The sequence below is a fragment of the Rana temporaria genome, chromosome 11 (assembly GCF_905171775.1).
Source record: "Rana temporaria chromosome 11, aRanTem1.1, whole genome shotgun sequence".
NCBI classification, from domain to species: domain Eukaryota; kingdom Metazoa; phylum Chordata; class Amphibia; order Anura; family Ranidae; genus Rana; species Rana temporaria.
Genome location: NC_053499.1, coordinates 113,156,833 through 113,183,317, shown reverse-complemented (window position 1 = coordinate 113,183,317; position 26,485 = coordinate 113,156,833). Strand labels below are relative to the sequence as shown.

At 43.7% G+C, this 26,485-nt stretch overlaps 1 protein-coding gene across 1 annotated transcript in view; it reads right to left on the bottom strand.

The window, feature by feature from the left end:
• LOC120917505 (serine/threonine-protein kinase D1-like) overlaps positions 1-23,142 on the bottom strand; it is a 170,238-nt gene extending 147,096 nt beyond the window's left edge. The window contains exon 1 of the mRNA XM_040328842.1: positions 23,004-23,142. The gene's annotated coding sequence lies outside the window, so the exon portion shown is untranslated. The remainder of the gene's footprint in view (positions 1-23,003) is intronic.
• Positions 23,143-26,485: the final 3,343 nt, after the last annotated feature.

The window sequence follows — 26,485 nt, the reverse complement described above, 5'->3', positions numbered from 1 at the left end:
TCCCAGAAGAAAGCCTCTTCTACAGTTGAAAGCCGACAAAGGGCATGGATTACTGGAACCATGTCCTGTGGTCTGATGAGACAAAGAAACTTATTTGGTTCAGATGGTGTAAAGCGTGTGTCGCGGCAACCAAGTGAAGTCAATTGTGTCTTTCCTACAGTCAAGCATGGTGGTGGAAGTGTCATGGTCTGGGGCTTCATGAGTGCTGCCGGCACTGGGGAGCTACAGTTCATTGAGGGAACCAATAATGCCAACATGTACTGTGACATACTAAAGCAGGGTATGATCCCCTCCCTTCAGAGACTGGGCCGCATGGCCATATTCCAACATGATAATGACCCCAAACACACCTTCAAGACAACCACTGCCTTACTAAAGAAGCTGAGGGTAAAGGTAATGGATTGGCCAAGAATGTCTCCAGACCTAAACCCTATTGAGCATCCTCAAATGGAAGGTGGAGGAGAGCAAGGTCTCCAACATCCACCAGCTCAGTGATGTCATCATGGAGGAATGGAAGAGGACTCCAGTGGCAACCCGTGAAGCTCTGGTGAACATGCCCAAGAGGGTTAAGGCAGTGCTGGAAAATAATGGTGGCCACACAAAATTTTGACACTTTGGGCCCAATTTGGACATTTCCACTTAGGGGTGTACTTATTGTTGTTGCCAGCAGTTTAGACATTAATGTCTGTGTGATGAGTTATTTTGAGGGGTGTTGAGCAAATTGACACAGTTGGGCCCCTTCCACATGAGGCGGACTCCGGCACTACGGAGTCTGCCTGCTCCCGCCAGCTCAGTGGGAGATCAGTACGTTGATCTCCGCTGAGCTGGTGGATGACAAGCTCCTCTCTGCTCACTGAGCGGGGAGGGGCTTGTCGGGCGCCACTGTCTCCTATGGAAAGATCGGACGAAAACGGACAGCCATGGACGAATGGGGACGTTTCCACATATGTCTTTTTTTAGCAGATCGGATCAGGTCGGATGTCAGCGGACATCCGACGCTTCATAGAGATGCATGGAGCAGCCGTTCAGGTCCGCCGTCACAACTGACAAGTGGACCTGAACGGTCCGTCCGTGTGAAAGGGGCCTTATACAAGCTGTACACCCACTACTTTACATTGTAGCAAAATGTAATTTCTTCAGTGTTGTCACATGAAAAGATATATTAAAATACTTACAAAAATGTGAAGGATATACAAATTTTTATGAGATACTGTATTTAAAGCAGAAACTGCATGTTATTGGTGCCCTGGCTCATATGTCAGAAAGTGATCAGGAACAGCGATCTCTGTGTTGTCCCAGTGAGCCCATCCCCCACACAGTTAAAACACACACTGAGGGAAAACAGTTAACCCTCTGATCGCCCCTAGGGTTAACCCCTTTCTTGCCAGTGTCATTTATACATTGATCAGTGCATTTTTTTAGCACTGATCACTGTATTGGTGTCACTGGTTCCTAAAAAGTGTCACTTAGGCCAGATTTGTCTACCGCAATGTCGCAGTCCCACTAAATGTTGGCTTAAACTGATGAAAAAATGTGTTTTACTTTTTTGGGGATGTGTATTATAGCAGAAAAAAATAAAAAATAAAAGCTTTCCTCAAAATTTACGCTGTTTTTTGTTTAGAGCGCAAAAAATAAAAACCGCAGAGGTGATCAAATACCACCGAAAGAAAACTATTTGTGGGGAAAAAACATACATCAAATTTGTTTGGGTACAGCATTTGTCAGTTAAAGGGACGCAGTGTCGCATCGCAAAAAAATGGCCTGGTCATTAAGGTGGTAAATCCTTACAGGGCTGAAGTGGTTAAAGTAGAACTATAGGCAAAACTTTTTTCTGGTGCCTCCATGGCAGCATACCTGTGATAAGCCCTGCTCTGGGCTCCTCCCCTCAGGATAGTGAATATGTTATAAAAGAAAGACCAATACCACCCCATAGCAGTCTCCTTTTTTTGCTCATACCTCATGGATGGTGTTGGTGCGTGTCCTTTCCTCTCCTGTGTACAGGTTCTGTCTAGGTTCAAGCCTCTCCCAGATGTGGTCCTCATCCTTGGGCTGCTAAAAGCGCTGATAAAAGGTGAGGAGCCCCTTCTGAGGGTCTTTTGGGGCAGCGACAGTCTCCCAACTTGGAGCATCAAGTCCGGGTATGGCTGGTACTGTGCTGCAGGAGCAGGTAAGACAGCTTTTTCTCCCTCTCTGTATATTTTGGCCTTTAAGTGAATTTTTTTCCTCATATTTTGTTTCTTTATTTTGCTTCGTTTACCTCTTTCCTCTTAGGTTCATTGGCGTCCTCGTGTTGTGACGTGCATGTGGGCACGTCATCGTCATTATAATCTTTTCGCCGCAAAGCAGGGCTGGGGGCTGGTCCAGAGCGGTGTGACCATCGATGGTGCTTTGCCCTCACAGTGGGAGGAGGTGTAGGGGTTTGGTTTTACGTCTTTCCGCGTTCCCATTTTCCCTCCCATTGTCCTATATAAAGTTAAGAGGAGGGTAGTATAGCAGCCTGCATTAGGATCTGCAAGATGTTTTATATATTTTTTTGGGGATCTAAAAGAGTGCCTTTTGTGTCGTTACTGTTGTTTCAGCCCTATATGCCAAAAAAAGTCTAAATAGGCTCATTGCCGACATGGAGATCAGTCCCTTCCAAGCTTCCCCCAGACAGGAATTTAAAAAAGGGGGAAATTTTGGGACTTTAAATGAGGTTGCAGACATGGTGTGAGTGTTAGGGAGGTACATATTTATTAAACATAAAAATTGCATGACATATCTCAAAGTACAGGAACCACATGGATGAAACAATCATTAAGTGTAAATGTCATTTCATAATGCAAGTGCAAAACAAAGCAGAAAGGGTACAACAGTGCATAACCTGACGCCAGCCAGTGGTCTGAATTGATCGATGGATACAGTGTACACATTAACATATGTACAGATGTAGTAGTGAACAGCATAAGCGAGAAATATAAAAGTTGTTAAAAACAAGTAAAACCATCCAAAATGTTGTATTCATCAATATTAGTGATATTCTAGGGACATATATCCGCATATCTCGTGCCCGACGCGTTTCGTGTCCATGACACTCATCAGGGGCTGATGCAAGGAATATCTATGAAGTAAATAGTATAAGTATAATTAAGGGGTTTGATCGTAAAAATAAATAACCGTAATAATAAAGGATGAAAAACCAGAAGGTCCATCTTCAGTACTTGCATATAAACTGGGAGATGACTGTGGTAAGTGTGTAGTAAGGGCCACTAAAAGGTCCGCCACGGGAGCTGAGGTAATGGTAGGCCACACACCGGCGGAGCGCAGAGAGTAGAGCCTCCCCCACAGAATTGGAAAGTAATGTGCTGGCATGCAAGAGGACATAAAATGGTGGACCGATAATGTCAGTCAAGTGATATCTACAAAAAGACAGTAACAATGCCAGCAGTCAGACTGGGTTTGAACTCCAGCATACAGATCTGTATGCTGGAGTTCATCTACACCCCAGCACCAGGTTAATTATTTTGTTACTTTATTCTTTTTGACATGGGATACTAGTCCTCCATGTGGACAAACCCAGTCTGACTGCTGGCATTGTTACTGTCTTTTTGTAGATATCACTTGACTGACATTATCGGTCCACCATTTTATGTCCTCTTGCATGCCAGCACATTACTTTCCAATTCTGTGGGGGAGGCTCTGCTCTCTGCGCTCCGCCGGTGTGTGGCCTACCATTACCTCAGCTCCCGTGGCGGACCTTTTAGTGGCCCTTACTACACACTTACCACAGTCATCTCCCAGTTTATATGTAAGTACTGAAGATGGACCTTCTGGTTTTTCATCCTTTATTATTACGGTTATTTGTTTTTACGATCAAACCCCTTCATTATACTTATACTATTTACTTCATAGATATTCCTTGCATCAGCCCCTGATGAGTGTCATGGACACGAAACGCGTCGGGCACGAGATATGCGGATATATGTCCCTAGAATATCACTAATATTGATGAATACTACAATACAAAATTTTGGATGGTTTTACTTGTTTTTAACAACTTTTATATTTCTCGCTTATGCTGTTCACTACTACATCTGTACATATGTTAATGTATACACTGTATCCATCGATCAATTCAGACCACTGGCTGGCGTCAGGTTATGCACTGTTGTACCCTTTCTGCTTTGTTTTGCACTTGCATTATGAAATTACATTTACACTTAATGATTGTTTCATCCATGTGGTTCCTGTACTTTGAGATATGTCATGCAATTTTTATGTTTAATAAATATGTACCTCCCTAACACTCACACCATGTCTGCAACCTCATTTAAAGTCCCAAAATTTCCCCCTTTTTTAAATACTGAATCAGGGATGGAGGTGCACCACATATGTGCCTCATTTAAAGTCCCAAACTCTCCCCCCCTCTTGATCCCCCAGACAGGAAAGCTATAGAAAGTGTCGGGCTTGTGGAGCCGTCCCTATGGCAGATAAGTTGGTCTGTAGGGACGGCTTCTAAAGCTATGCCACTCAAGGGGAGGCTGAAGCTTAACAAGTGACAGACTTAATAAAGAAAGTCGTCAAGGACTCACTGGTGGAGTTAATGGGTTCATCACCTTCCCAACAGGCTGCGACTAGTGGACAAGATGAAGCTGCAAATGTGGTTCTCCCAGGCCCTTCTGCCACTGGTCCTATAGTTCCATCATCATTACCTCAGCCTACATCTGCAGGAGATAAGGATGATTCGGAAGATTCAGCTGATGAGACTGACCCTTTCAGGATTCCGTTTTTCTTTAGTCCAACCGTTTGTCTATGCACTAAAACAAGCAATAGGTTGGGAGGAAATCAAGGAGCCTCCTAAGAAGACCAGGTCCTATTTCCCTTTTTTGAAAAAGAGATTTTCCTTCTTCCCACTTATGGAGGAAGTAAGGGGCCTTATAGAGGATGAATGGAAAAAACTTTTTTCCTTACATCGTTTGAATAAACTTTATCCGAGTCAGACTCAGCCCTTTTGGACACCTCTCCGGTGGTGGATGCTGCAGTAGTCCGTCTAGCCAAAAACATCACCTTGCCCATGGAGAACTCAGCCTCCTTTAAGGATCCTCTATATAGGCGTATTGATTCAGACCTTAAAATGGCCTACCAGTTGGCTAGAGGCGCCTGTAGGCCAGCAGTGGAGCTGACATCAGGCTCAAACGCCATTAGGGTCAGGACTGAAAATATAGAGATGGCCATTCGTCAAGGTGTACCAAAAGATGATATCTTAAAAGCACTGGATGAGCTCAAGACATCAGTGGACATGAAGCGCTACCTAAACCTTTATCCACCATATATAAAACATTACTTCCTAACATTCACACAGGCCTTGAAAACTTTAAGGCAAAGTGGGTGGTCGATTTCCCTACACTAGATACAGAAGATTGGGAGGAAATGTGGGAGTGTCCCTTTTTACAGCCAGTATCAGGTAGAGAATGATTTGTGCAATACAAAATACTACATCAAGTGTATTACACGCCCAATGCGTCTACACAAAATATATCCATCCATTCCACATTCTTGCTGGAGATGCGACTCGCCCTCAGTGGATTTCATTCATATTTTTTGGAACTGTCCTCATATTAAAGTCTTTTGGGGTCAACACTTTTATTTTAGAAGTATAGATAAACACCGCGCTACTATAAAAAAACGTATAAAATGCAGCCAACACCACGGAATGGATCAATTCCGAAAAACAAACAAAATAAAACATAAAGTGTAGCGCTAATTATAAGTGAGATAAAGGATTGGGTATATTAATAATTAACCAATCATTGAAAAGTGTCCGTATGAAACACATTAAAGTAGTCCATAAAAAACTGTGAAAAAATTAATAATAAATGAATCCTCAAAATTCAGTTCACAGTGGATAAATGTGCAAAATAAACTTCAATAAAGAAATGGTAATAAATCTTCATAGGTAAAAAAGATGTATAAATCCAGCACCGAAATGAATGGAGGCTTACCAGAAGCTGTGGACCCAGAATAGGCATATACCTAGTGGGTCATTTGCGATTTAAAGTTGATGATACCAGCGAGGAGGTGAAGTCCAACACAGGATCAGGTGAAAGTCGATTCAGAAGCACCTTGTATTAGATTGTAGACTTGGGTCCATATGGAGGTTCAAACACTCAATACAACGGAAGTTAGAAAAAAGAAGGCAAAAATGCACATAGTGTAAATCCGTTTAAAAGTTTACTTGATAGCAAAATCAAAAAATGGGTTACACTCACATTTTCAGCATTGGTAACAGGCATGTAACAAAGAGCAGTATTGTCAGCAAATTCCCGACATGTTTCAATCTAAACGATCATCATCTGGGGTCACCCCAGATGATGATCGTTTAGATTGAAACATGTCGGGAATTTGCTGACAATACTGCTCTTTGTTACATGCCTGTTACCAATGCTGAAAATGTGAGTGTAACCCATTTTTTGATTTTGCTATCAAGTAAACTTTTAAACGGATTTACACTATGTGCATTTTTGCCTTCTTTTTTCTAACTTCCGTTGTATTGAGTGTTTGAACCTCCATATGGACCCAAGTCTACAATCTAATACAAGGTGCTTCTGAATCGACTTTCACCTGATCCTGTGTTGGACTTCACCTCCTCGCTGGTATCATCAACTTTAAATCGCAAATGACCCACTAGGTATATGCCTATTCTGGGTCCACAGCTTCTGGTAAGCCTCCATTCATTTCGGTGCTGGATTTATACATCTTTTTTACCTATGAAGATTTATTACCATTTCTTTATTGAAGTTTATTTTGCACATTTATCCACTGTGAACTGAATTTTGAGGATTCATTTATTATTAATTTTTTCACAGTTTTTTATGGACTACTTTAATGTGTTTCATACGGACACTTTTCAATGATTGGTTAATTATTAATATACCCAATCCTTTATCTCACTTATAATTAGCGCTACACTTTATGTTTTATTAACACTTTTATTTTGACTGTCACCACCATTCCTGTGCCATTGTTAGTGGAAGTATGTCTGTTGGGACATGTAGAACCGCTAGCCCCTCTTCGGGGAAGCAGAACCCTACTAGGATTATTACTTTATTATGCTCGTAAATCTTTAGTACTCCAATGGAAGACTTTGTCACACCCTCAATACATTTTTGGAAGAGGTTAGTGAACTCGGCTCTGCCACTATACAAGGCTACTTATCTGTCACGTGGCTGTGCTAAAAAATTCCATAAAATATGGGACATCTGGACGGAATGCCTGTCCACTAATGCAGACTCGATGGATGATTAGTAACGCTCTATTAATTACCTGTAATGGCTCAAGTGGCATCTCTGAACTTGTAGGCTTCCTTGGGTTGCTCGGTCAATAGTTATGGGGAGAGGGGTGGGCAGGGCTGGACTGAGACAAAAATTTGGCCCTGGACTTCATCCAGACCGGCCCACTTTAATTCAATAAAATGCTGCCCGGTGGCAAAAATCACGCCCAACAAAAGGCCCCTACATCCATTATTGTATATCATGAGAGGATGAGAGAGAGGGGAATGAGAGAGGGAGGGAAAGAGGGTGAGAGGGGGTGGGTGAGAGAGGGGGGTGAGTGTAAGAAAAAGAGAGTGAGTGTAAAAGAGAGGGGGTGAGTGTAGGACCCCTTTTTACACTGAGGCATTTTTTAGGCGCTTTTGGGCTAAAAATAGCGCCTGTAAAGCGACTGAAAAACGCTTCCGCTGCAGTCCCAGTGTGAAAGCCTGAGTGCTTTCACACTGGGGCGCTGCCAGGGTGTTAGAAAAAGTCCTCCAAGCAGCATCTCTGTTTTAAAAAACGGCCCACTGAGCCATCGGCCCACCGGGAAACTCCCTGTAGTCCCTATGGCCAGTCCATCCCTGGGGGGGGGGATGTGAATGTGTATATGCATATGTAACGTGTACTTCATTTCAAAAATAATTAAAATAAGCTATTTTAGTTTGTGTGTGACCGAGCCTGGGTATGCCCAAAAGGCTCTGTATTGTATTGTTTTTTTTTACCTTGAAAATTACAAACAGCGATCACAGGTCAATTGGCTTTAGTATAAATCCCACAAATAGGAAACATAAGGGGAATACAAAGACACTGAATTTCAAAAGAGCCAACTTCCCTAAACTACGAACCTTGCTAGAAGGCATAAATTGGGATAAAATCTTAGGAACAAAGAACACGGAGGAGAGATGGTTTTGCTTTAAGAGCATATTAAATAATGGCATTAGCCAATGCATCCCATTGGGTAACAAAATTTAAAAGAGCGAGCAAAAGTCCTGGATGGCTTAACTCCAATGTAAAAACGCATATAAAAGCAAAAGAGAAGGCCTTTAAAAAATACAGGGTTGAGGGATCATCATCAGCATTCAGACTTTATAAAGAATGCAACAAGAAATGTAAGGGTGCAATTAGGGCGGCTAAGATAGAACATGAAAGACACATAGCGGAGGAGAGCAAAATGAATCCCAAGAAATTCTTTAAGTATTTAAACAGTAAAAAAGGGAGGACAGACCATATTGACCCTATAAAAAATGAGGAAGGACATCTGATTACAAAGGATGGGGAGATGGCGAAGGTATTGCATTTATTCTTCTCCTCAGGCTTCAAGAGGGAATCGGGGGGCTTCAGTAACCAAAACTGCAGTGCCTATCCTCATGCACCCGAGAGTACTTAGGGAACTCAGTCAAGTAATTGCCAGACCATTGTTCCTAATTTTTACTGACAGTTTACTGACTGGAATGGTACCAGCTGATTGGAGAAAAGCCAATGTAGCACCAATATTTAAAAAGGGCCCAAAATACACCAATGGGAATTACAGACCAGTTAGCCCAACATCAATAGTATATAAGCTCTTAGAGGGGATGATAAGGGACTATATACAACATTTTAGTAATGAGAATGGTATCATTAGCAGTAATCGGCATAAATTCATGAAGAATCGTTCTTACCAAACCAATCTATTAAACTTCTATGAAGAGGTGAGTTGCCATCTAGATAAAGGAAGACCTGTAGACGTGGTGTATCTGGATTTTGCAAAGGCATTTGACACAGTTCCCCATAAATGTTTACTGTACAAAATAGGGTCCGTTGGCATGGACCATAGGGTGAGTACATGGATTGAAAACTGGCTACAAGGGAGAGTTCAGAGGGTGGTGATAAATGGGGAGTACTCGGAATGGTCAGGGGTGGGTAGTGGGGTCCCCAGGGTTTTGTCCTGGGACCAGTCCTGTTTAATTTGTTCATAAAAAACCTGGAGAATGGGGTAAACAGTTCAATCTCTGTATTTGCGGATGATACTAAGCTAAGCAGGGCAATTACTTCTCCGCAGGATGTGTAAACCTTGCAAACAGATCTGAACAAATTAATGGGGTGGGCAACTACATGGCAAATGAGGTTCAATGTAGAAAAATGTAAAATAATGCATTTGGGTAGCAAAAATACGCATTGCAATTTATACACTTTGGGGAGAACCTATGGGTGAATCTAGGATGGAAAAGGATGTGGGAGTCCTAGTAGATAATAGGCTCAGCAATGGCATGCAATGCCAAGCTGCTGATAACAAAAGGCAAGAGAACATTGGCATGCATTAAAAAGGGGATTAACTCCAGAGATAAAACAATAATTCTTCCACTCTACAGGACTCTGGTCCGGCCACACCTGGAGTATGTCCAGTTGTGGGCACCAGTCCTCAGGAAGGATGTACTGGAAATGGAGAGAGTACAAAGAAGGGCAACAAAGCTCATAAAGGGTCTGGAGGATATTAGTTATGAGGAAAGGTTGCGAGCACTGAACTTATTCTCTCTGTAGAAGAGACGCTTGAGAGGGGATATGATTTCAATTTACAAATACCATACTGTGACCCCACAATAGGGATAAAACTTTTTTTGCGGAAGGGAGTTTAACAAGACATGTGGCCACTCATTAAAATTAGAAGAAAAGAGGTTTAACCTTAAACTACGTAGAGGGTTCTTTACTGTAAGAGCGGCAAGGATGTGAGATTCCCTTCCACAGGTGGTGGTCTCAGCGGGGGGCATCGATGGCTTCAAGAAACTATTAGATAAGCACCTGAATGACCACAACATACAGGGATATAGCACCATCAGTCCATCAGTTTTGGACATTTCTCGGACCATCTCCCGCAGGATTAATTTGCCTTGCAAGTTCAGTAAGCAGTAGTAGCTGTTCCTCCCTCTGAGAAATTCACAGGGTTCTATTCAACCTTTTTTCGGGTCCCCAAAAACAATGGGGAATGGAGTAGTGGATTTAAAACGTATAAAATCGCTTCATTCATCTAGACATTTTGAGTCCATGGCGGTGAAGGATAGCTTATGCCTTTCCCCCCAAACCTCTGATCCCAAGGTGTCTTCTCAGGTTGCTGAAAGAGTCAGAGTAGTGGCAGTACTCCCGTACTGGCCAAGGAGGCCGTGGTTTTCCTGTGCATTGTACCTCAGTACCTGTCTCCCTGTCATGATCCCAATCTTTTCTCATCTTCTCTCTCAAGGGAGATTTGTACACCGAGCACCACACAAGCTGAACCCTAATGTTTTGATGCTGAGAGGCAAAAATTCCAATCCCTAGGCTGCTCGGCGGAAGTAATTTCAACACTACAGTATTAAAGGCTATGAAGCCTTCTACGAACAGTCTATACACCAAAATTAAAAATGTTTGCAACAGTCAAGTGTTTGGACCCTGTGGTCCCTTCTTCCTCACTCCTCTCGAACTGTTTACAAACAGGCCTAAACCTTGGTCTCGGCCTTAGCTCTCTGAAGGTCCAGGTGGCAGCTATTTCGTCGGCTACACAAAAGAGATGGGCAGGAGACATGCTTATCATCCAATTCTTCAAAGCAGTTTAAAAAAAGAATGTCCACCAGTGAAACGATCTTTTCCTGCTTGGGATCTTTCTTTTGTCTTGGACTGTCTGACTACTCATCCTTTTACTCCGTCGGAATCCTCCTCCCTATGGAACCTGACGCTCAAGACTGCCTTTTTAATCGCAGTTACGTCCGGTAAAAGAGAGCCTCAGAACTGCAAGCGTTGGGGGCAGAAGATGAACATATATCCTTCTTCCCAGGCAGAGTGGAACTGCGGACAGTTCAAGGTTTCGTCTCTAAGGTATCTTTCAGAAGCTTGGGCGCTACCTACCTTTTCAGAACTACGGTCAGGATTCTTGCATGATTTGGACATATGCAGAGTTTTAAGATGCTACCTGCAGGCTACAGCACCCTTCAGAGCATCAAACAAGTTGTTCATATTCCATGGGGTAAGAATAGAGGGAAGGAAGCGGCCTCAAGAACGATTGCCTCATGGATTTGTAAACTGATCCAAAAGGCATATAGGGCGAGTATAGAGTGATGAATCCTCCGGCGGTTAAAACCCACTCAACGAGGGCAGTTTCTTCATCTTGGCGGCAAGGGCAATGTCTCTTTAGAGACAATTTGCAGAGCTGTGACTTGGTCGTCTCCGAACACGTTCATGCGACATTACAGAATTGATCCGGGAGCACTCACTTCACTGGAGTTCGGAAGGAGGGCAATTGAATCAGCTCTTGCATTTACTGAATACATTTCTTTTTGAAGCATTACTTACCCAGTTTTTCGTTTTCTTCAGCTATTTATTTTATCACAGGTATGCTGCCATGGAGGCACTAGGAAAACTGTTGGTCTTTCTTTTATAACATATTCACTATCCTGATGGGAGGAGCCTAGGGCGGGGCTTATCAGCAGGTATGCTTGTAAGCGGGGCGTAGCGGCTTCAGAGGGAGTCACATGTACTGATTTTATAAACCAGGCATTGTTTATTACCGGTGAGATATTAGTAACAAGAGTATTTACAGCAGTGATGCAAGTAGTTTCACCCCAAGCATGGAGGCACAGATACACAGCACAGTCACTTCTGGTGTAAGAGGTAGTTGTATTCGTCAGCACTATAGTCACTTCTCACTGACTGACACAGTATAAACCCAAGCATACAATGCGTATCTGTAGAGGCTGATATTCACACACGTTACCCAGTAACAAATTTTTTTTTTCAGCATAGGTATTCTCCCTACCTTCTCCTCACAAGTGGGGTTTCTTTCCCTGTCTCCACACACACACACACACGTGTTCTCCCTCAACGTGGCTGGGATTTTCTATATACAAGATATCCACCCGAATGTGGCCGACCAAATCTCCCAAGATTTTACTGTCCTATCAGGACAACAGGCTCTCCAAAATGGTGCTGGAGACAATTATAGAGGCCAAACAGTTCTGAACATATATACACATAAACATAACAAAGCGACTGAAAAGTGAGTATATACACTTTCTAACCCACTTCCTCTTGCAGCCAGCTAGGCTGCCATGCACTACAGCTGCCTAAAGGAAAGGCAAATTACGGTAAGTATGATACAATTTTGATTTTTTTTTTTTCATTTTGGATAGAGCAAGGGAGGGTTAAAACCCCTGCCAGATTTTTTTCGTCATCTGTGTCTCATTTCAGAGATTTCCCTTCACTTCCTGTCCCATCGCCAAACAGGAAGTGAGAGGTAATCCCCACAAATTAGGGGAATTCCTTGGGGACCCCAGGTCACAAGAACTAGTGTTCCCATTGGAAGATTTCCCCTCTATTACTTTTCTCGGGACTACCCAAAATTTGTGATTTCCCTTTACTTTCACTTTCAATAATAATGGTGAGCAGGACAAAGAGACCTTAACTGGGGCACAGATAGCAATAAAAACTGATAGGTGTTCTAATTTTTCTCTATTCTATCTAAAACGAAATAAAAAGCTTTGCCTTTAGTTATACTTTAAGAGTGCTAACACACTCACATTTACAAGCGTTTGTAGTTTTTTTTTTTTTCTGTAATTATTTTTAAAAGCACTGCAATGGTGTAAACGTAATCCATTGAAATACATCAGTTTTTCTTGCATATGTATTTATACTGCCTTTAAAGCAAGTTTGACTGCATATGGTGTAAACAAGCCCTTAAGCCAGAAACCCTACCCATAAAAGCTACCAGTGCCAAGAAAAATTGTCAGTTTTTAAAATAGGAAGTACATCAGGTGCTTGCAGTAGGGTGACCACATTTCCAAACTACCATTCAGGGACACCCTCCCTTCCCAAAAATCAACTTGTGCTGTAACGAATCACATTGCAGTGATTGGACACAAGAGGTGGGATTTATGATTTCTCTAATCACAAGCAGGGGGCAGGGATTGTGCTCCTCCAGGCATTCCCGGCCAGGACAAGTACGGTCAATGAGTAAAGCGGTGATGTTGCAGCCTTTTTTGGGGGCATCAAATTGGCCCGGGGGGGGGGGGGGTGGCTGTGTCAGTTTCATTCCAAGACACTGTATTGTCCTGGAATGAAGGTTCCCGGGACAGACCTGCAAAATGCGGGACTGTCCCAGGGCAATCCGGGACACGTGGTCACCCTAGCTTGCAGAGAGGGTTATAACTCCTGTCTAGGTCCCATAGGGGATTTTTCCCTTCAATTCCTGTCCCATTGACAAAACAGGAAGTCAGAGGACATCCCTCCAAAGCTTTAGCGCTGTTTAAGTGGCACTTTTCGGCCGCCAGCAAGGCACTTTTAATCCCGCTAGTGACCAAAGAAGGGGTTAAAACCGCCTGTGTTGCGGCACTTCTGAAGTCTGCTCATTCATTTCAATAGGCAGGGTATTTTGCGAGCCCTGTATACAGCGCTCCCAAACCGCCCCAAAGATGCTGCCTGCAGGACTTTTTAATGTCCTGCAAGCGCACCACCCCAGTGTAAAAGCACTCAGGCTTTCACATTCGGGCAGCATAGGAGGCGGTTTTCAGGTGCTATTTTTTGCGCTAAAAGGCCTGAAAACTGCCTCAAAGTGGCTTAAAGTGGATGTAAACCCACTCTCATCCTTTCTAAACTACTTCCATAGTAGTTATCTATAAGGATATACATGCCTCCTGCATGTATCCTTACCTGTCAAATGTCTCCCCTCTGTCTGTTATGTGACACAAAAAACTGCAGATTCTGTGGGCAGATCTGTTGTCTGGAGCCCAGTGGGTGGAGTCGTGATGTCAGTAGTCTCCCCGCCCACCTCTACACTCCCCTTGTCAAAATGCATTTTCTCCTGTGCATTTCTTACACTGAACTTCTGCTGGTCTTGTGGATTATGCCCCATGATCACTTAACATCCAGAAGAAAGGAGGGGGATGGGAAGTACACATGCCTCTTTCATACTCGTGCATGAGATATGCAAATCACCTGTCACTCACAGCAAGGGGGAGAAACAAACTCCTATTTCTCTGTCTGACTGTTTTCATCTCACTGAAAAAAAAAGTCAGATGGTCACCAGACCATCTCTATGACCGTCGGAGGCCCGGGCGTGATGTGATGACGTCACGCCTGGGTACCCGGAAGTAAACAAAGCCGCGATAGCGGGTAGTAAGCATGAGATCAGTGAATTTTTTTCACAATCTCATGCTTTCCAGCCTGGAGGTGGGGTCTTATTGACCCTGCATCTCTCCATAAAGAGGACCCCACATCTCTCCTCCAGGCTGGGAAGCATGAGATCGTGAAAAAAAATTCACGGATCTCATGTTTTCACCCATGATTGCGGCTTTGTTTACATTCCAGTACCCGGGCGTGACATCATAACATTGCGCCCGGGCCTCTGACAATCATAGAGATGACTGGTCATCTCTATGCCTCCCATCCGGCGCCGGCATATTGTTTCTCCGGGTCTCCGATGGCACAGGAGAGCCAGGAGAAGCACCGGATGGCGGCAGGAGGGGGGACGTCCCCTATAAGAACGATCAATAGGCGAAACTGCCGCTATGATCATTCTTATGGTGCACAAAATCGCCGGCTGAAGAGATGGATATCTGAATGATGCATGTAGCTGCAGGCATCTTTCAGATATCCCCACTGAAATTCCAGGACGTCTAATGGACCCCACAGGCCCATTTGGACTGGATTATATGAGAGCCTTACAGCTCAGCCATTTTCTAAATAGCTTACCACCACCTGACGCCACACGATTACCGCCCACGACCCTTAAAGACCTCTGTACGGAAATCGGGACGATCTCTTATACGCTCTCATTGACATATAATATGCTGATCACACCCCTAGCTGACAGCCCAGTCCCCTGTCTCAGTAATTGGGAAAGAGACCTGAACTGCCACTTCACCAGTAGCACGAAACAACACATACTCACATTTACCCATACGTCCTCTCTAAGCTCCAGAGTTCAAGAGACGAACTACAAAATCTTTACCCGGTGGTACAGGACGCCCGCACTGCTACATAAACTGTTCCCGGCGTCTTCTGACCTTTGTTGGCGATGTCAAGAAGAGAGGGGTACCCTCTTGCACATATTTTGGTCATGCAACCGGATACAGGACTTTGGGACAGAAGTTCGACGCATAACCCAGAAGTTTACAGACCGCATGCTACTGGACGACCCGACGTTCTTTTTGTTACATGTGACAGACATCCCAACACGGACCTACAAGAAGTCGGTAGTGCGCCACCTGCTAGATGCAGCCATGGTCTGCATTCCACTATGCTGGAAGCCTCAACACCCGCCAACTGTTGCCCACTGGCTTAAAAAAAAGTAGACGATGTCGGTCGAATGGAGGACTTGATCCTCACTAGTCAGCAAAGACGGGAGACGTACACAAAGACCTGGCAACTGTGGAACCTGTTTATGTATTCCGATGAGGGACAGAACCTCAGAGGGGAAGTCCAGGCGGTTAGTCAGACCAGCCCGCGCCCAACTGCTCTGGCCCCTGGCACTTAGGGGCTGGGGACATGTTTTGTGACAATGATGCCATATTGGGCTCCCCCCCAGACCCATGATTTGCACTCCCCTCCCCCCCTTGCCCCCCTCCCTGCTGTCCCTCCCCTCTGCTTCTTACTTTATCCTTCTTTACCTTCCCGCCCCCCATATCTTGGAGCTATTTCTCGTATCCTCTCTCTCCTGTATTTCTACTTCTCCTTCTGTCCATTTCTTTCTCTAAAGAAATCTTTGGAAACTGCGGAGATGGTTGGGCCTATTGGTCCTTGACCTCTGCGGGGGATACGCCCACTTGACTAGCGCAGGATCTCCCCCTGCACACACACACGCATCCTTCCATAAACTACACCTGGGTCCCCATACGGGGTCGGAGGCAACATGATATCTAGTCTTGACCTGTGATGATGTGTAAAGCAACCCTTTGTATCTTCACCTGTATTTCTATATGCTTGATGTGTCCTGTTGTTGAGGTCCATGTGGACCAGTTTCTCTGATATGAATAAATAAAAAAAATAAAAGGCAGTCCAGGACGTCATATGACGTCCTTGGGCGGGAAGTGGTTAAAGTGTTTGTTATCCCAACATTTCATATTCCTGATATGTGCCTGCTGTTCCCTGTACTTGTATGAAAAAGTATCCTGTTCTCTTTGTATTACTTTATGTGAAATCCCTGGTGTTCCTGGCCAACTGCTTTAGGCCTCATGCACCCTGGACGTTATAAAAACACCAGAAGCATTAGCTGTAAAAAGCCGTAGAAGGAGTTTTGCACCATTTTTGCAGTTGAGTTTTTTTTAGATGTAGCTTTTTGTTAGCAAAACTATTCTCCCACAAAAGCTTATGGCCTAAAAATACTGATAAACACTGAATAGCCATGTTTTTCAGTGTTTTTAAGCTTTTATCAGTTATGCCGAGTACACACGCTCGGAATTTCCAACAGCAATGTTTGATGGGAGCTTGTTGTCGGAAATTCCGATCGTGTGTAGGTTTCATCGGACGTTTGCTGTCGGAATTTCCGACAGCAAAAATTTGAGAGCTGGTTCTCAAATTTTCCGACAACAAAACTTGTTGTCGGAAATTCCGATCATGTGTACAAAATTCCGACGCACACAATTCCACGCATGCTCGGAATGAAGCAGAAGAGCCGCACTGGCTTCTGAACTGAATTTTTCTCGGTTCGTCGTACGTCTTGTCCGTCACCGCGTTCTTGACGTTCGGAATTTCCGACAACATTTGTGTGACCGTGTGTATGCAAAACAAGTTTGAGCCAACATCTGTCGGAAAAAAATCCACGATTTTGTTGTCGGAATGTCCAATTGTCTGTACGCGGCATTAGTGTTTTTACAGTGGAAAAACTCCTCTTAATACCCACTAGTTCTGGGTTTTTTTCCAGCCAGAAAATGCCTCTGCCAAAAAATGCTCATAATAGCCTATGTGTACATGAACATATAGGATAACATACTGGGAAGTTTACAGGCTGCAGTAAAAGAAAAAAAAAATCTGAAGCCAAAAACAGCAGCTGTAAAAAAAAATCCAGTGTGCATGAGGCCTTACGATTAAAAACTGACCACATTATTCAGCTCAGCGTCTGGGGAACAAAAAATACGTTTTCACATCAACCTGTTAAAGTTTTTTATATTTTTTTGGGGGATATTAATGTAGCGCCCTCTTACTTTCAGTATGGGCACTACGCTAAAGTTAGTGGGAGAATGGGAGAGTTATTTTGCTCCCATTCGCAATTTGTTAAATTTGGGCTGCTGTCATTCCTGAACTGTCCTGTAGGTCAGTCTGCGCTCCAGGGGTGTCGTTCCACCCCTGGGCGACAGGTGGCGCTAGAGGGGTTCTGGCAGAGCCACTTTTCCCCAGCAGCCAATTAGAGGAGTTGAGCTTTGCTGTGCATGCTGGGGGAGAGTAAATCTGGGGCAGACGCCATTTTCCTTGGTTCTTCGCAGGTTCCAGGTTCCAGGTGCGGCACCCACCTTCAGGGTGTGCGCATCCAATGGACCCCGGCGATGGCCTTCCAGGCCGGGGTCACATGCTACACGGAGCTCCATGTTCCTGATAGAGGCCCCAGTGACTTACTGGGTTCCCAACTCCACTGAGGAGATCCCAGGCTGTATGCCGTTCGGTGGGGGGGTCGGCTTGAGGAGAACCGGGAGGCAGATTATCCAACAGTGCTTGAACGAACCATCGGGGATCTGGTGACCGGGGCATTGACAGGTACATTTCAACTGTCACCCGGTGACCCCAACTAAATTCACTGGGAAGATTCGCTCACCTCATTAAAGTAATTGGCCTGTGGCAGAGGCCCTAGAGCCAGGTCTGTGGCAGAGTCCTGTTCCTCCCAGCAATCTAAAGTGACACTTCGGCTGCCAGGCTTGTGACAGAAGTCTGTCCGGGGGCACTTCACCCACTCTGGCTAGAGTGGTGACGAACTGTAACTACTACTATTGTATTACTAAGAGCAGGATTGCTCTTTCTCATATCCAGGCCTGATACTGCAAGGTTCTCTTTTTCTTCATCAACCTTCATGCTCTACTTTATGTTGATGTTGGCCATGTTGGGCCTGGAAATAAAGCATTTGAAAACCCTTTATTCATCGGCTCACTACTCTGCTCATCAAATACACCCCTAGACAACACTAAAAAGGTAACTTAATACGCCGATCCCAACATCAACCAGCGGCTCCTGAGGGGGTAGCGCTACATTAATTATAGCAAAAAGTAAAAAATATAGCTTTTTTTTTTTTTAATCAGTCTTTTTTTGTTTATAGCGCAAAAAAGAAAAACCGCAATGGTAAACAAATACAACCAAAAGAAAGCTCTATTTTGGGGGGAAAACGTCATCAATTTTGTTAGGGTACAACATCGCACGACCGCGCAATTGTCTAAAGAGACGCAGTGCCGAATCGCAAAAAAATGCTCTGGTCAGGAAGGAACTAAATCCTTCTGGGGCTGAAGTGGTTAAGCACAGCTAAAATTAAATTCCTAGCTACAGGTTAATACAGAGTGTAAATTTTACCATTAAAGAATCATGATATGCATTTAGATGTATTTAGAAAGGTCTTATGAAGGCATAAAATGTCAGGTTTGTAGAAGGGAACGAGGCCTTATTTTTGATGTTTTGCTATCCCAATCTTCCTGGTGATGCTGTTTATTTCTGTAGCTTGTTCAGATACATGTCCAGGTTACAACCCTGCTTGAACACTGCCTGCTCTGATCTAGGCTGTGTTAGGCTACATTTAGACCTGCCGCTAACACTGCTACACCTTTGAAAAGTGATCTGCAGTGGATCACTTTTAGCAGCGTTTGACAAGCAGTGGGGTGGTAATATATAAATATTTACCACCTACTTTATCGCTGTAAATACCTCACTACGCCACTGCAATCACATGCATTACACACAGTTGCAAGGCGGTTGCAGTGTGGCCCCATTCACTTGAATAGGTTATTTTTGGCAGCAGAATGCAACAGGAGGTTTTTGAGGCCGTGGCCATGAAGCAACATATCACAGTATGTTTAGACCCTTCCTCAGCTGCCTTTACATCTTAAAAAGTGAAAATATACTTCTGAGCACGGCAAACTAAAAATGCTATTTAATTCTTTTTTTAATATTCAGTGCAAACTCTCTCATCCATTCATGTGTCCCTGCTTTATTTTGTGTTTAAAAAACACGCCCCTAGCATTCCTGGCCGTGGCCATCTTGATTAAGGGCAGATGATTCATGTAGCATTTACTTCCTGAAATCCACCTGCCCTTTGCTCAAGCATGCAAGCAGGAGAGGATGTGTTTATCTGAGAAAGCCCCTCATCCCCTACTAAAGACTCCTGGGATGTATGACATTATTTGCCTAGGCATGGCAACCAGGAAGTAACTGAAGAAATGTAAACAAACAAAAAAAAAAGTTTAACAAAAGCAAATATGATATACTTTCTTATCCATTTACTAATGCTAGCAGCATAAGGATTAAAAATAGTCAATATTCATTGCGAAAGTGAAGTTCAGCTTTAAGGGGGTTGATAAAAAAACAACATGTCTTTCCCATTTGCTTTACCCCCCTCCCCCAACTGCAAGTGTAAACAGGCCCTTATATTCCCTGCCTGTCAAGCTACTTCAGTAATCTGCCAGTGTTAAGCCCCACACACACTATTAGATTTCCTGCAGATTTTTGTCTTCAGAGTTACCAAAACCAGATTATATGAGGTCAAACCTTAATGCCGCGTACACGCGACTGTTTTTCATGACGAGAATAATGCCATTTTTAAATTGTGTGTGTAGGCTCCAGAGCATTTTTGTCGTTGTGAAAAATGTCCATTAAAAATTTAGAACATGCTCTAATTTTTCTCGTCGTTTTTCCCGTTGTCGTTTTTCTCTACGTAAAAAATGGTCGTTTGTAGGCTTTAACGACGTGAAAAAATGCTCAGAAGCAAGTTATGAGACGGGAGCACTCGTTCTGGTAAAACGAGCGTTTGTAATGGAGATAGCACATTCGTCACACTGTAACAGACTGAAAAGCGCGAATCAACTCTCACCAAACTTTTACTAACACAAAATCAGCAAAAGCAGCCCAAATGGTGGCGACTTTCGAATGGAACCTCCCCTTTATAGTGCAGTGGTATGTGTTGTACGTCACCGCGCTTTGCTCAAGCATTTTTTTTCACGATCGTGTGTAGGCAAGGCCGGCTTGACAAGAATGACGTTGAGAAAAACTTTGTTTTTCCCATGACATTAAAAACGGTCGTGTGTAGGCAGCATGAGAGTTTCAATTTGTGTGCAATCAGACAGGCCCTTGCACTACATGGTTTTGGTAAATCCGAAGACATAAAATCTGATAGCGTGTATGGGGCCTTACAAACCTGTGCACTATGACCATGCTACCTTTTGGTGAGGGGCTTGTTTCACATTTGTGCATTTGCGTTCTCTGTGTAGGGCAGAAACGTAAAAAAAAAAGTTCCCAACACCTTTTTATTTATTGTGCGGCACTATGCGGTTTGGCACACGCAAAAACGTACTACATTTGCCGATGCATAGGAGTGCCATCCCCGTGCATCTGCTAAAGAGCAGCGCTTTACATGCAAGTCGGGAACACATAAGATTTGCACGTGTTGTCGACCTGCAGTAATGTAAACCTATCATTAACCCGTGAAAGTCACGCGTCATTCTATTTTTTGCTCGAACATATATATTTCTAAGCAGTTCCTGATTTTTACAAACATTTAGAAAATTCAAACTAGAAAGATTTGTACTTCTACACGGTCACTTGTGTGGTTTTACAATGTATACACTGGCAATAAACTCTATTAACCTGTGTAAATAAGTACTCAGATGGTTTAAAATGGGTTAATGTGTGTTGACACAAGTCGCTACATATTAATACACTTTTTACAAAAAAATAAATAAAAAAAATGCATTTTTTTTTTTGCAATTGGGGAAAATGTTTACAAACAAATTTACTTATCATAAAATTTGTGTAAGCATTTTCCCATGTTAGGAAAATTAGGGAAAATGTTTACAATTTTTTTGGCAAGTAGAGCTCATGGATGGCTATATTTTTTAGGATAAAGAAGATCTCGTAACATGACCGTCTTTAAAAAAATAAAAATAGTCGAGAATCCTTAAAGCGGGGGTTCACCCGAAAAAAATTTTTAACATTAGATTGAGGCTAATTACGGGAAGCAGAATCGGGTGTTTTTTTTTTTAAATCAATGCAGTACTTACAGTTTTAGAGATAGATGTTCTCCGCCGCTTCCGGGTATGGTCTTCAAGACTGGGCGTTCCTATTTGATTGACAGCCTTCCGACGGTCGCATGCCGAACGTCAGTGCGGCTCTATACGGCGCCTGCGCACCGACGTTCGTCTACTTTCGGGAACTCGTGACGCGCTGTATGCGACGGTCGGAAGGCTGTCAATCAAATAGGAACGCCCAGTCCCGCAGCCCATACCCGGAAGCCACGGAGAACATTTATCTCTAAAACGGTAAGTACTGCATTGATTTTAAAAAAAAACACCCGATTCTGCTTCCCGTAATTAGCCTCAATCTAATGTTAAAAATGTATTTTTTGGGTGAACCTCCACTTTAAGGCGGCCATACACGGTTCGAATTTCGAAAGAATTTCCTTTCGAAAATCGTATCAAAGAATTTTCGTAGGAATAGTGGGCTGCAGCAACAGCCGATTTTCGTGCGGCATACAAATTTGAGAAATCCGACATGTTGGAAATTTTTTGAAAAATTAATGATTTTCGGATTAATGATGGGAGAATCGTGCGAGAAATGTAATAGAAAAAAAAAAGAATATTCCCGGAGAGAAACGAATATTCCCGGAGAGAAACGAATATTCCCCGGAGAGAAAAGAATATTCCCGGAGAGAAACGAATATTCCCTGGAGAGAAACGAATATTCCCCGGAGAGAAAAGAATATTCCCCGGAGAGAAACGAATATTCCCGGCAACATGAAGGTTTGGTCGGTCCAATTTCGAAAATCAATAGTGGCATCGTCGAATCACAAAAAAAAAAAAAAAAAAAAAAAAAAAAAGAACTTTCTGATTTTGACACCCCTGGCCGAAATTCGACCGTGTATGGCCTGCTTTAAAGAAGCAGTAAATCTAATTAGTAAAACAATTGTTTCAGCTGCTTCTTGTCAATTTGATTCATTGATATCAATTGTATGTTTCAGTCTACACTCATCTGGGTTTTACTTGTATACAAATGACAGAAATTATGTATTGGTGCTAGTTTTCTGCAGCACAAATATAGTTTACATTGAAACCCTTTTTGTCTATGCAGATTTTTCCAGCGATATCTAAATTTCCTTGAGTGATAAAGACTGCAAAATCTAGATTGAGACATAGTGAAGTAGTGAATCAGCACAGACAAAGCGCATGCCTCAAATATTTAAAAAGAAAAAACAAAAAAAAAAATGTATAATCGCAACTGGGAAGCGTATGTGAGCCATAAACCTGTGATGTTGCTTGCAGCCTTGTTTAAAAAAAAAAAAGGCATACCAACATTTGCAGACATCAGTAATCATGTAAACATACAAAGCGACATATGAATCAGACACATAAATCAATAACAAATATACACAGAAGAAGCGAAAAAGGAGATGATGACTGGGGAATGTTCTGACAACATGAAAGGGACCCAAGTTCATAAAGTAATACTGTAGTGGGAAACAGAGAAGTGAAAGGGAAAAAAGAGAGAGAGAGACATTTACCCAGAGCACATAATATAAAAATATGGCCATACCTCTAACCACAGATAACAATACTCCTGACACCAAAGAAGTTTCAGGCTTCCCTAGGTGATTGCATGCAGACGTCTTACAGTTTCCTCTCAACATCTCAAGTGATTTTTTTTTTTCTGTGTACAACTTCAGAGACAGGAAATTCAAGAGCAGCTATGTCCTGTTTGCCCCTCCCCTCCTTTGCTGAATTCTTAATGTTACTACTTGTCTAATGCAGAGATCCACTCTATAGAAAAGTAAGATAGATAGAAGAAGATGAAATGAACAGACAGATGCAGGATCTTGGAAACTAAACTTCTTGTTTTTATTTTCTGCTAAGAAACACGACCGCTATCTCTTCCCAGACACATTATGACAACATGAAATCTCAGCCAAACATATCATTTAAGTACTATTTTTAAAAATTCGAATTTTTTGGACTGCATTCGATATATATATATATATATATATATATATATATATATATATATATATATATATATATATATATATATATATATAACCTGATTCCCTCATTCCACATTAAATGGATGGGGCAATCATTCCCACTGTGCTATTGTGTTCTGATGATGAGGAGAGGAACTTGACTGGACTGCACAGAGTCCTGACTAGGGAGCTCCGGCGTGTTCGCACAGTCCACGTGCAGAGCCCGCCAGGAAGTCTGCACGGTGCTGCGCTAACCACAGGCAGGGAGACATATCCCGATCTCTGGAACTGTGCATCGAAAATGTCTTCCTGCCTGTGATTAGCGCAGCGCTGTGCAGACTTCCTGTCGGGCTCTGCACGTGGACGAGAACGCATTGCCAGGAATGCAGCACCCACCATTGCCAGGAATGCAGACTCACCATTGCATCAGTGCAGCCTGATTGATGCCCATCCATCTGCAGCCTTGGAGGGGACAGGGAGGGGCAGGACAAGCGCCAAAAGATTACATACAGGAGAAACTCCTGTTTATACGGCGGTCTCTTTAATACAAAGTCCCGCCTCCTTTGATGGACAGAACAGTCGTCCAATGGCAGCGCAGGAGACGGGACTTCCTATTACAGATGCTGCATATAAACAGGAAATTCTCCTCCTGTACGTATGGCACTCATCCCACCTCCCTGTCCCCTCCAAGGCAGCCAGTATATATATATTTTGTGGCCCCAGCGCTGAGAGATCATTGGGGGCCACAAAAGATATACATTTCCAAATAACCAGGCGGGCTGTTCAAAACTGGAATGTGGACTGCGATTAAGCCAACGGGGCGGACATTGGACATGCCTGCTTTAGGAGATGGTTCTTTCTTTTTAAAATTGCTTATTTTCTAAATTACAGCAAGGTCACTGCCCCCCACTGCCTGTGTGCATTAATAGATGCACACAATGCCCAGCAAGTCATGCCCCTGCTCCCTCCTCCAAGCAATTAACCTGACTGGGGATTTTTTTTACTATAATAAAAGATTGCATTACATTAAAAACTCACAGCAGTTAGTACTACTTTAAAGTGATTATAATGTTTAAAGTGGTTCGTAAATTTGTAGCACCCTCTACTAGGTATGTGCTAGAAGTAGGGCAGGTACATTTAATCTGGCCTAGCTGTGTTTGTTTGTCCTGTTTGTTTTGATCTGTATGGGCTGGGAGTGGCCTAGGGTAGCAATAGGTGACTCACATGCAGCATCACGTCTCGGTTAGCCTCCCTCTGGCTTCTAGAGGATTCTTGAAGAGAGGAGGGGAAAAGAGGTGGAGCTGCCAGGGGTGTTCCAAGGAGCCATGACCAATCCCCAACTTGGATTGGCATGGGGCAGGCCTCCTTAAATACCTAGAGTCAGCCCTGCTAGGGGGGAGTTGTCGGGTGGTAGAACTGGAGATGGAGCACAATGTTGTCGGGGCCTTTGAGGCACTCCCCAGTCTGGGGGGGGGTGACCATGGGCCTGTGGGGTTCGGGTGCAAGTCAGAGCCTTTCTGAGAAGCAAAAATGGATCTGGACAGGAGGCACAGAGAGGGGCCGAGAAGGACAACAGGAGCTAGAGTTTCCGGGCAAGTCTCCAGGAGGGATCCACCGAAGTGCAGCTAGGAGGGTTGGTGAGTTACAGGCAAAGTGTCGAAAAAGCTGGGGAGGCATGCTGGAGTGGACTGGGAGTGTGCAGTCTGAGATGGATTTAGAGCCAGTAAGAGAGACTGTGATATCATGGGCAGTGGAGACGGGAAGCTGCAGTCAGGAGGGCTGGCAGAGCCTGAAGAGGACTGACTAGGAGCAGTAGTCCACCAAAGGACAGCTAGCATAAAAAGACGTACATTTTAAATAAAGAACTGTGAAGCAAAATAAGGATCAGCGCCCACCTGACACCTCACAAGTGCCAGGAATCAGGCACCCACCATTGTCAGGAATGTAGCCCCCACCATTGCCAGGAATTCAGCACCCACCATTGCCATGAATGCAACCCCACCATTGCCATGAATTTAGCACCCACCATTGCCATTAATGCAGCACCCACCATTGCCAGGAATGCAGCACCCACCATTGCCAGGAATGCAGACTCACCATTGCATCAGTGCAGCCTGATTGATGCCCATCCATCTGCAGCCTTGGAGGGGACAGGGAGGGGCAGGACGAGCGCCAAAAGATTACATACAGGAGAAACTCCTGTTTATACGGCGTTCTCTTTAATACAAAGTCCCGCCTCCTTTGATGGACAGAACAGTCGTCCAATGGCAGCGCAGGAGACGGGACTTCCTATTACAGATGTTGCATATAAACAGGAAATTCTCCTCCTGTACGTACGGCACTCATCCCACCTCCCTGTCCCCTCCAAGGCAGCCAGTATATATATATTTTGTGGCCCCAGCGCTGAGAGATCATTGGGGGCCACAAAAGATATACATTTCCAAATAACCAGGCGGGCTGTTCAAAACTGGAATGTGGACTGCGATTAAGCCAACGGGGCGGACATTGGACATGCCTGCTTTAGGAGATGGTTCTTTCTTTTTAAAATTGCTTATTTTCTAAATTACAGCAAGGTCACTGCCCCCCACTGCCTGTGTGCATTAATAGATGCACACAATGCCCAGCAAGTCATGCCCCTGCTCCCTCCTCCAAGCAATTAACCTGACTGGGGATTTTTTTTTACTATGATAAAAGATTGCATTACATTAAAAACTCACAGCAGTTAGTACTACTTTAAAGTGATTATAATGTTTAAACTGGTTCGTAAATTTGTAGCACCCTCTACTAGGTATGTGCTAGAAGTAGGGCAGGTACATTTAATCTGGCCTAGCTGTGTTTGTTTGTCCTGTTTGTTTTGATCTGTATGGGCTGGGAGTGGCCTAGGGTAGCAATAGGTGACTCACATGCAGCATCACGTCTCGGTTAGCCTCCCTCTGGCTTCTAGAGGATTCTTGAAGAGAGGAGGGGAAAAGAGGTGGAGCTGCCAGGGGTGTTCCAAGGAGCCATGACCAATCCCCAACTTGGATTGGCATGGGGCAGGCCTCCTTAAATACCTAGA